The sequence below is a fragment of the Taudactylus pleione genome, unplaced genomic scaffold (genome assembly GCF_031769625.1).
Source record: "Taudactylus pleione unplaced genomic scaffold, aTauple2 ptg000037l, whole genome shotgun sequence".
NCBI lineage: Eukaryota > Metazoa > Chordata > Amphibia > Anura > Myobatrachidae > Taudactylus > Taudactylus pleione.
The window spans coordinates 7,276,096-7,288,402 of record NW_028284439.1 but is presented as its reverse complement, the minus strand read 5'-3'; the positions used below and the strand labels follow the sequence as shown (position 1 = coordinate 7,288,402).

General features: G+C 43.3%; 1 protein-coding gene across 1 annotated transcript in view; it reads left to right on the top strand.

Annotated features, from left to right (window-relative positions):
* LOC148538714 (transient receptor potential cation channel subfamily V member 6-like) overlaps positions 1-12,307 on the top strand; it is an 89,716-nt gene that overhangs the window by 13,087 nt on the left and 64,322 nt on the right. The window lies entirely within an intron of this gene.

Here is a 12,307-nt window from a genome sequence, read left to right as displayed (position 1 = left end):
GTACAGATGATAAGGCGATGTAATCAGATGATTCACCTGCATCCTCTGACAGAGACTGCATGAGCCTAGATATGAACTGGGTACTCTGATCAGTTAACATTTCCTTGGGAACCCCACCTGAGAAAAACTTTTGATAAGAGCATCTGTGCGAATGAAAGAAAGAGCTACAGCTTCTAGGTATCTTGTAGCATAATCCACAACAGTCAAAATGTACTGTTTTCCTGAGCTGCTGGGGATAGCTAGGGGCCCCACAATATCAACCGCAACCCTCTCAAAGTGCTCAAATATGATAGGTGGGGAAATGAGAGGAGCCCGCCCCACATCACCATACTTCTCAACTACCTGGCACGCATGGCATGAGCGACAGTAATTGGCTGCCTCCCACAGCATGCCGGGCCAGTAGAAATTATGTATCAACTGGGCTCTGGTTCTTTTAATCCCCAAATGCCCTGCTCTTGTGTGCTATTTTTAGGAGCCCATTTCTGTAGATCTGAGGTATTACAAGCTGCCTTTCAGCACCCTCAGCTGGAGGCACGTCTGCAACCCTTTTTTCCCTATATAAGAGTCCATTTTCCTCAAAAATTCTATCTGATTTACCTTCCGGGCCTGCCTCGCTGATTCTCCCCCTCACAGATTCCAAACTGGGGTCTGTCTGCGGTTCTGCTTTGAAAGCAGTACTTCTCATTAGCTAATCAGGGTGGGGAGACAAAATGTGATTTCTGTCCTCCCCTATCCCAGACTCTGTGCTGACAGCTTTTACAGGGGAGGAGGGGGGTTGAGTGGGATGAATCTCTAGTGTGACACTCTCTCTCCAGGTGCAGGGGTTAATTCACAGTTACTCTGGGCTGCTGCTGCGCTGGGTTATTACTGCTAATTCAGGGATTGCATTAATACCTACAGTATTCACTGCAGCCCCTGATAATGGTACTTTTTCAAGATCATCTGTTAACAGCACATTATACAGTTTTTCATTATGCTATGCAGTTTGACCCATTTCTTACTGACCAGACTCCGCCCTGTGGAACTGCAAAGGTTTATCTGCTAGAACAGAACTTTGTACATCACTTATACAATCACATTCATTTGTACTCATGCTGGGTTGGTCAGCAGGGGTCGCCTGGGGAAAAACTGGGTTAGAGTGTACCTTTGCCTCTTTAACAACATCACTCTCAGTTGTATATGTAGTGTGCATTTTCCCCAAGTCACATCCCAAAAGTACTGTAGCAGGTAAATTGTCCAGCACTCCAACATCCCAGATGCCTCTCCTGCTCCCCAGTCAAGATACACTCGAGCCACAGGCACCTCTGGGTGCACTCCACCCACTCCCAGCACAGCAATTGTCTTCCCTGGAATAATATCCTCTGGGCACACTAGGGCTGGGTGGATGAGAGTCCGGTCTGAGCCAGAGTCTAATAACCCAAGTGCAACTTGATGTCCTGAAACAGACAAATCACAGATGCACAATTCCAAATTACCGATTATATATACATTATGCAATAACATTTTGCAATCAATAGAGGTTTTTAGCATAATCATGTTTGTTTTTATTATATTTGTATTTTCACCTTTCTATGCAGCCATAGCTGCTCTTATATTTCTTACTTCACACTTCACTTTTCTTACTATGACGATGCCCTGGGGTGGCTCGGCTGTGCCGATTTAGGGGTGTCCTACGCTCTGGATTTGAACCCTAGTATGTTAGAGACCTACCCGACAGAGGTTACCTGGATATGGTGGGTAGGCCCATAATCTTGGCCATGATTATGCTAAAAACCTCTATTGATTGCAAAATGTTATTGCATAATGTATATATAATCAGTAATTTGGATTTGTGCATCTGAGATTTGTCTATTTCTGTGCCTGCAAGAAGTCTGAACAGGTAGCACCTCCCATTATAGATATTCAGGGTGTGCAGTCCAGGAATCTTTCCTATACACTCCATTTAATGTGCTTAATTGCACACCTGAAGAAAATGAGACTCCTTCAGTCTGGACTAGCACCCCTCCCTTATTGATTTAAAAGCATGGAGTCTGGTTTGTATATGCACACTAGTAATAGGCACAATTTTAGGTAAGTCCTACAAGTTATATACTGTAGTGCAACTTTGGGTTGATTTTTGGGGCATGGGTCCCCTGGATTGCTTTGGTTGGTCTGTTTTAGGGCATCGCATTATAACACATTCTTTCTTTTCTGCACAATTTTAACACTTCACTGTTTGTTTTTATTATATTTGTATTTTCACCTTTCTATGCAGCCATAGCTGCTCTTATCTTTCTTACATCACACTTCACTTTTCTTACTATGACGACGCCCTGGGTTGGCTCGGCTGCGCCGATTTAGGGGTGTCCTGTGCTCTGGATTTGAATCCTAGTATGTTAGGGACCTACCCTGCCATGGTTACCTGGATATGGTGGGTAGGCCCATAACCTTGGCCATGAATATGCTAAAAGCCTCTAATGATTGCAAAATGTTATTGCATAATGTGTATATACAATCAGTAATTTGGAATTGTGCATCTGTGATTTGTCTGTTACTGTGCCTGCAAGAAGTCTTAACGGGTAGCACCTCCCATTATATATATTTAGGGTGTGCACTCCAGGAATCTTTCCTATACACAACTTGATGTCCTGCCTAGACCTCTTGTAGATTGTCCCGGGAGCGTCCTTGGGGCCCTTCCACACACAGGATGGCTGGCACAGGTTTCATCCTTGCCGGGCCAGCCACAGGAGAGGGTGTTGATTTTTTATTCTTGGGGCAATTGGCACTGATGTGCCCCATCTTATTGCAAGTTAAACACCTGCGGCCAGTTGCCAAAACAGGTTATCCCCCCACCCCCCCAAAAGGTGCAGCAACAGCTGGTTTTGCAGGGGACCGCGGGGGTGATCCTCCGGGTCGTCTCTCTCTCCATGCCACTTGTTCTGGCGTCCCCCAGCTCTTCTTCACCACAGAAGCCCGAGTGCTGGTGTACTTGTCTGCCAGGCTGGCAGCCTCCTGAGATGTTTTGGGATCCCGATCCACTCTTTGACTTCCGCTGCACACAGTGCGAAGAACTGTTCCTGGAGAATGAGGTCTTTTAGTTGGTCAAAGTCCGTCACACACAATCCCTCAACCCACTGATGCAAAAGGGTTGACAATTGCGCTAACAGTCCTGCATAGGTAACAGAGGGACTGCGCTTTGAGTCTCTGAACTTTTATCGGTAAGCCTCAGGGGTGATGATGAATTGCTGTAACAAGGCTTTCATAATTGCAGTCCAGGTCTTGGGGAAGGTCTGCGAATGCTTCCAACGCTTTCCCTCTTAGTCCAGGGTTTAAATAACTGGCCCACTGACTGGGGTCCAATGCAAACTGCCAACAAGTCCTTTCAAAACTCCTAAAGAACGGGTCCAGATCACCATCCTTTTCCAGCATGGGAAATTGGTTGTGTTGGGGTCTGTTCAGACTGGCGTCTCTGCCTGCAGGTTGATTTTGGAGCCTAGCCAGCTCCAGCTGGTATAAGCGCACTGCTTGGTGGTCTGCAGCTTCCCTAGCAGCCACACGTTCTGCAGCTTCCCATTCTGCAACCTCCCGGGCAGCTTCCCATTCTGCAACCTCCCGAGCAGCTTCCGTAGCAGCCGCACGTTCCGCAGCTTCCCTGGCTTGGAACTGCAGTATAAGCTGCAGGGGTGACACATTGTCTACCTCATGTATTTAAGGGCAGTTTGTAGGTACTTATCCAGGGCAGTGTCCTCGTTGGAACCAGCACAGGTATCAGACCTCCGTCTAGAACCTGCTGGAGTGTCCAGGGTCAGAGGATTTTCCACAACATAGTACGTTACAGCCTGATCCTCGGTGGCACTCTGGCTGCAATCTGCTTCTATGAGTGCTTGGATCAGCTGATCCCTGTTCTTGTTGGTAGTATCAATCTCTCTGGCCTCAATTAGGTCGCAAAGCTCATGTTTTTCAGTTGCCTGTACCCAGCAGGCCATTCCGGTACTCACTCCTTGACAAATAAAAATAGAAAAGAAACGAGAGGGGGGGGGGACAGAAAATATTTTCAACTATATGTCTTTTAAATTATTATAAGCCTATTGACTCTCCGGTCAATTAGGATGCTGACCCTATCCAGAATCACATAACTAATTGACTTAAGAACTTAAAAAAAGATTATTACACTGCTTGCTACTAATTTGTCACAATCCCAGGCTGACTCACAGATAGAACAATCTGGATCAGCTGGTCATGATGCCGGCGCAACTCAGTCACTTACCAAAATTCAGAATTTCTCTGCCACCACGCAGACATTTTCTGGAGTTCTGCGATCTCTGAACAGATTATTACTAAATCACATTCAATTACACAGTTATGTAGCATGGGCCTCACATGGTCACAAGTTCAACAAGAATCAAGGGAAATACGCTAGATTAAATGTGTTTAAACCAAAAAATATTTTCAAGGCTTCGTTACAAAAATATTAATAAAATGACATAGATTATAATGCAAATATTTTCTAAAAATAAAAGAGAAATAACTCGGAGCTCCTAAAACAACTTACAATAAAGTTCTTAGCACAGCTGATGAGGTGGGGGAATTCGCCAACAAGAATATCCTGGTGCACTCACAGCACTTCCGTCTGATCCCCAATGAGTGACAAGCTGTTTTGGGACAGCTGCACTCTTATGGTCCTGCAAGAGCCCTCCTAGCCCCCACCTTGCTGATTAATTCTCCTAGTGCCAGCTGTTAATAAATGATGTTACTTATACACATTCTGCTCTTCAAATAACACAATTTCACATATTCCTCAACTGGTCAAAGGGCCCCATAACTGTCTGTTCAGGAGACAAGACACAGTTATATAAACATTCCTCAAATCGCAGGAATTGACATAGATCGTTATCAACCCCTCTTCCTGGTGTGGCTGGCTTCAAAGGGTGTTCCAGTCATAAAATGCATCTGCTTCATTACACATCATACTTGCCGACAATCAGTTCCCTCCTTCCGGGAGGGAGCTGATTGTCAGCTAACAGCGGGGGGCGTGCCCGGCCATGATGTCACTTTTGGGGCAGAGCCGGGGGTGGAGCTGCGTGATCGCGTCATTGTAGCCCCGCCCCCTCTTCACAATGCCATTATTTTTGGTATTGTGAAGCAGGGGGCGGGGCCACGATGACGCGATTCAACGCGAATCGCGTCACCGTCCCCCCCGCTGCGGGGGTTTTTAGTTTATTCTTGGGGGTGATTGGGAGGGTTGCCGGCTGCTGGGAGGCTTGCCTGCCTTTCCGGGGGACCGGGAGCGGCACCCAAAAATCGGGAGGCTCCCGGCCAAATCGGGAGGGTAGGCAAGCCTGTTACACATAGTTCACAAAATATAATTTCTGGCGATTATTCTTGAGCTTAAACGCTACAGCCTCTTAGGACAAATACTGTGTTAGTGAATAACAAGCCATGCAGGCTGTGCATGTGGCATCATGAAATCCTAACTGATGGTCCGTGTTATTCATAAAATGTTCTGTGGGTGTCCGACCTGGCCAGCACATTTCATCCCAGACCAACCTCATCCCTATCAGTTATTTCAACTAGCATGTAAGCCGTCTGGTGCAATGTCCAGAGTCTACCGCAAATGCGCATACCTCTGGGAAAATGGCACTGGAGCCATTTATCTGGTGATTTTTCTACTGCGCATGCACATATCTCTGAGAGAATATTGCTGGCACAATTTTACTGGGGGTTTCTTCTAGTGTGGTCGATTCCGACTGGGTGTGCTGCAATGTAAACAAAGAGAGTGAAACAGTGCACGGAGCACACTCCCCTTTCAACACACCCCATCACTCAAGGCTGTTTCTGGTTACACAACAGTAAAACATTTCAATACCTTGGAAGTTTCTCCTGTAACCAAAAAGCAGAAGGTATTGTGTTAAAACATAACATGACAGGACATATCAACATTTCCAATGTTTTCCAGTCCACGTTTTGTAGAAACCCATTTAAAACAGGTGATGTAAGCCCTTTTCTCACTTGCAACATATTTAATGCTATTTAGATTACCATCACGTAGCTCACATCTAATTGCAAAATGCATTGAATAGGATGGGTATGGGATGCTGGCGCTGGGGATCACGGCGGTCAGAATCCTGATGCTGGCATCCTGACAGGGTTAGCATACCAACACCTGTCGGTCGGTATCCTAACCCTCTCCCTACCCTAACCCTCCCTCCCCGGTGCCTGACCCTAACCTCTCCCCTAGTGTCTAAACCTAACCTGCCCCTCGCCTCCCCGCATCCTTAACCGAACACTCCATCTTTTACCTCTCCCTATCCCATCCCCTACTCCTGCTACTTACCTTCAGGATTCTGGCCGTCAGTATGCCAGCGCCGGGATTTTGACTGGTGTCGGGATTCCAGCGCCAGCATTTTGACTGCCAGAATTCCTGTGCTCGGGATATTGACCGCATCCCGCATATAATGCCTATGATGTTTGGTGCTAGAAGACATATCAATTGCACCTCTCGTCATATGCAATTTTTATCACATCATTTTAGCGATAATCACAGAAGAAAATATATAAAGGAACCAGCGCTATATAAAGTATGATGAACGGTTTTAGTAATAAAAGTGAATGCAAATTTATTCAAATCTTAAACAGTGCACATTAAAAATAAAAAATTATATCCAGATAAGAATTATTAGCATGCATATGTAAATACATGGATAAAATTCCACAATATGCCTCGAGGGGCTTATTCCTTTTACTTCAAAGACTTACTGGATGCACTTTGGACCCTTTTGCCAACTCCTTGGAGCAGGATTTCTGGATTGCAGCGTTTAAAGACCACACGTGGATTTCATCTTCTCAACCTTCAGCACATCACAGTGGATGCTAAAGGGTATCTTGAGACTTAAGACCACAGACTGGTAATTCTTTCTGCTGCTAATATCCTTTAGACACATAGCAGGGGGTCCTTATTTCCAGTTGTAGCTATATGAAAGTTTTATTGCACAGTTTCATTTTGTGCATATTGTGGAATTTTATCCATGTATTTACATATGCATGCTAATAAATCTTATCTGGATATCCAATTTTTATTTTTAATGTGCACTGTTTAAGATTTGAATAAATTTGCATTCACTTTTATTACTAAACCGTTCATCTTACTTTAATTAGTGCTGGTTCCTTTATATATTTTATTCTGTGATTATCACTAGGGACTGACACTCTTTTCCAGCTGCTTTGACCAACAGCGCGTCAGCATTATTTCTCTTATTGTTATATCCATTATAGGAGTGTCTATTGTCCTCATCGGATCCCCAAACTGCATCTTTTATTTCGATCAGAATTCTTTTTACCACCATCAAATGTTGTCTCCCTGGTTTAGTTACAAATTGGCTTACACTGCCTCCAGCATGTGTGATGTCCAGTCATGTGCCTACACTTACGTACATTAACGTCCCAATGGCACTTTGATAGGCTACGATCTTCATTTGCTTTACTTCGGTCTCAGTTGTTGTAAAAATGGTTTTATTTTTTGGGGAACTTTTGTTAATAGGAGTGCTAACAATTTTGCATCCATCATATTGAACTTTACAGCCATCACCTCAATATATCCCTGCTGATCAATTGTGATTGTCCCAGCTTGCTGGTCTTGGAGAATTCTTGGACCCAGCAGTTGGTGTACAAGACCAAGATCTTTCATCATAAACTTTTGACTTAACATCAGCTTTATGTCAGACGTGTGACTTTCCTAACCTGCAAGCAACAAGTCATCCATGTATACCACAATCACAAACTCTTTCCATCTAGGCTCTTGTAATAAAGGCAATGGCCTCTGACCTTTATAAAGTTCATTTCTAGCAGTGCAGCATCAAATTTAATATATGACCATTCTGTTTAAGCCCAAACAATGATTTCTTTAATGAGCACGCTCTTCCTTCTGGGACACGTCATCGTTGCAATTCTCATAAGGCTCAGTAAAGATTTCTTCCACCAACTCTCCGTTTAAGAATGTGGAATCAAAGTCTAACTGGTACAGCAATAAGTGAAAAGAATGCAATGTACTTTACCTTGCAACAGACTTTCATAGTCAGTGCCAGGCTTTGTAGTGAGCAAGAGTTCCATTTTTATTTTTTGACTATTGCTTGTCAGCAATAGTCCACATGCAATTTTCATTCAAACTGTCAACTCTTTATCTATTGCTGATATACATTCCTCTCAGTCACTGCTTGCTTTGGCTCATGAATGTTCTGAGGTTCTCAATACACAATGTTAACAGATTCCTCACAGTATCTCCTTGGGAGTTAGCCTTTGTTATCCCTCATAGAACTTCTACTTTTAGTTTGGACACTCACATCACGGGCTGTTTCACTTTCACTCATGCTTCCAGTTGCCAGCATATCTAGCATCACAAAATTCTGAAAAGGTTGTTATCCTGTGTGTTATGAAATACCACATCCCTTGACTTGATGAGCCTTTTTGTTTTTAATGCCCCGTAATCTGTATCCTCTAATCGACTCCACTTCTATTGGCCCAAACACATCCATGTGCACTATAGCTAATAGTACCTCAGCTATAGACTTAAATTTGGTGAATGAGCATCTACCATTACACAAGTTTCACACACTGGCCTCTCAAGACTGTTCATGTTGCCATGCCATCCAGTAATGTTAGTACATTGTCATAGCCTACGTGAGCTAGTCTCGTATGACACAACTCAAAGGACTGGTTGGAAACTGAGGCCACCATTCCACAACACTCCTCGGAATCAAGGATATACAGTTGTTGGCATCAGGTAGCAGTGGCGATCACAGACCCTCTTTTATTCTGCACAACACAGTGCCCTCTTGTGCATTGGACCTTAAATCCTTTCTTTTCCAGGATGCTTATGGCAATAAGATTGGCCCCTATATTAGTCATGTGCAACACATGCTTGATGTCAGTGATCACCGTCTTACCCATGATTTTTTTATTTTAAATAAATATTTATTGAAACACCATGAAAACAAATTGTACAAAGTACATTTGCAAATAGAGTAACATAGTACATATAAACAAATGCATCCAATTCCAATAATAATGACTCACAGTGCAGCTGTGGATAGTTATACAATCCGCTTAGACAATAAACTAGTAATACAATTCCTGTGAAAGAAACAGAAAGCTCTTATCTTGAAACAAAAGATAAAAGTGTAAAACTACTCTCTGTTGTTCGACTAATCTGCAGTATACATCAAAAAGACCTTATATAGAAATAATTAAGAAGAGCTGCCGCAGAATCAAGAAACCAAGAGGGGAGGGGAGTGAGAAAAGGAATGGAGGATTCCCTTAAGAATCCAACCAAATTGGAGGGTCCTCCGATATCATCTGAAGACAGTACCATTGGGTTAATATCAGTGACCCGTGAATTCAATGCCTCTGGGCTAAAGTCAAGGTCCCAATATAGCTTTCCCAAGTTTGAAAAAATTTTGAAACACAAGTTTCTTTCTCTAGTATAGTTTTGATCCAGTCCATGTTAAATACATGGAAGAGCTTTTCCTTAAAAAGTCACAGTGTTGGGGGTGTGGTATTGATCCATGTCTGAAGTACAGCTGTACGGGCCACAGCACTAATAATAAGTAGAAGTCTTCTGCAACCCCTCCCCACTCGCTGACTTTCCAGAAGTATACCAAATATTGCCCATACAGCCATAGATGGTATTTAATTCAACAATGCTCTAGGGCAAAGTTCCTCACTTGCAGCCAAAAGACTCTCAGGAGAGGACAATTCCAGAAATAATTATACAAATCTGCCACAGGGGATTGACATGCCTGCTAGAAACTGGCAATGCGGGGAGGAGTATGCTTTATGAAAAATATTCAAGAACATTTTATGATACTGAATAGCCAGGAGTAGGTTACGTGATAGGTGAAGAGTTTTAACAAGAGTGTCACATGGTAAAGAGGGAATCGCCTGCACCCATCTGCTCATACTGGCGTGGACCTCCTCATGCTGCGTTGGACATCATAGGAATGAATCGTGGATCGATATTGCCTTTCTAGATGCCAGCTCTTAAAGAAGCTTAGAATTTACTGTAGCAAGTTGTCCCAATCCATTTCTGAGAACCTTACCCATGATTTTTAAACGGATTGTAATTGTCCCAACTTCTATTGCAGTTAGGATCTCCTATCCATGTCATCTGGGTTGGGATTGTCACCTTCCACAACTTTTCCCACTTTAACCACATTCTCATGGTGATGAATTTCCATGTAGCATAGTTTTTAGAGCCAGTTAACTTAGTGAAGCTCATACTAGTTCCTGCACTGCACATTCTTCCCTTTCTGTATGAATAAATTACTTTTATGTACTCACGCAGTTTCCTTTTATTCCATGCTTTTGCAGTCGCCCTCCTGGTTTCGTATTCTTCAGACGCAGGTGGCTGGGCTCATAACCTAGAACCTATGGAAATGGGTGTAGCTACCATGTGTTCAGAAGGCGCAGTTGATATGGGGCCCACAGCAACTCTGGGGCCAATCTCCACCTGCACACAGCTCATCTCAGGGGCATTACACAGTGAGTGAGAGAAGTGCCCACTGATCCCTCCTGTGAACTGCATTTTAGTCATAGGCACACTTCAGCCTGTGACTAGGAAGCACTTTGCTGCTGGGATCATCAGCGCTGTGGGCTCCCTGTCAGACTGACCAGCAGCAACTACCCTATCCCTCCTCTGATACGACTGTCCTCACTGATGTTGGGAGGAGGTGTGGCTGAGCTGATCTTGATAAGATATCCCCGGACCACGGCCTCGCCTCCTCCCAGCATCAGTGAGGAGAGACGGAGCCAGTTGGGAACCTGGGACAGCAGATGTGCTACCCTGTAGCAGCACACTGCTAAGATATGACAAGCTGCCCAGTAGTGAGAAGTGCATGGGGCGGGGGAGAGAGGGATACCCTAGAAGATGACATTCAAAGTCATGTACGGGATTACTAGTTCTGACACCTACTCAACACTAGAGGTGCCTGTTTAATACTCAACATCATCTAATTTTTAATATATCTGCTGGTAAAAAATATACACTAATCTCATAGAAATATTGCAGATAGTTACAAATATGACTTCCATGGATTGTCCAAAAGCCACCATTGAATCATTAAAATAATTTAATAATTCCAATTTCCTGTTGTTATAATGGTGCATACACACGGTCAGATCTGTCAGACGAACGATGAACTACGAACGATTTTACCAATGATTTCATGAACTACGAACGATTTTTGACAGTATTAAAATGAATGAAAATTGACGAAATCTGACTGCAAACACATCAGATGTCAGATATTATCTGACAAACGGGAACGCGCATCGTTCATCGTTGCAGGGACACATGTCAGATTTTCTTTCAGATAGGAACGATTGAACGATTTTTTAAATAGTTATTGTACAAATCTGAAGGAAAATCTGACCGTGTGTATGCACCATAACTGGCTAGATTATAATTATTAGGATTTGAGCAATGTAAGTCCAAACACCAGTGATACAGATATCTAATGTGAATGTGTTTGACATGTAGTGGTTAGTAAGCACTTGTGATTGTATTGAGGGAGGTCCGTGCAGAACACTCCATTGACCTTAATGCATATAACTTGCATTCAATGAGTGCCTGACTAAACGGCAACACTGCCAAGCACAAGTATGAACGTGTGTGGGTATGATTACACTGGAAATAATGAGGTCAGATATCACTCTTGTTTACATACTTTATACTAGCAACATATTCTGATGTCACCCAGGTATGAGTCCTTAAGCCAATGCTGTCAAACAGTCAGCTTCCTTTGTATACTGTATTGAGTCTTAAAAAATGTAAATACCAAACTTTGTTTAGAATCAAACTGAGTAGAAGCAAAAGGGACAGGTGTTCAACCTTTATCTTTTTCCATACTATCAATTCATTTATTTATTTTTATTATTCATTTATTAATAGTTTCCTATATAGCGCAGCATATTCCGTTGCGCTTTACAATTGGAAACAACAATAATAGAACAAAACTGGATAGTAACATACAGAAATAGAGGGCCCTGCTCGCAAGCATACAATCTATAGGGAAATAGGTGTTGATACACAAGGATAGGTGCTACATACATTGCAAATTGGTCCAGCCCGATTGCAGAGGTTCTTGGTGGGCTGTATGATCCAGTCACACAGGAATGTTGGCCTAGGGTCAGGAGGATGTGAAAGTGAAGAAAGAGACAATATGTGAGGTTATGCGTGGACTGTAAGAAGGGATATAACTAGATAGGGAAGCTATGAGGGTTATGTGGGCAGTCCCGTGCATGGGACAAGTAATGCGTGTGGATGAGAGACCCAGAG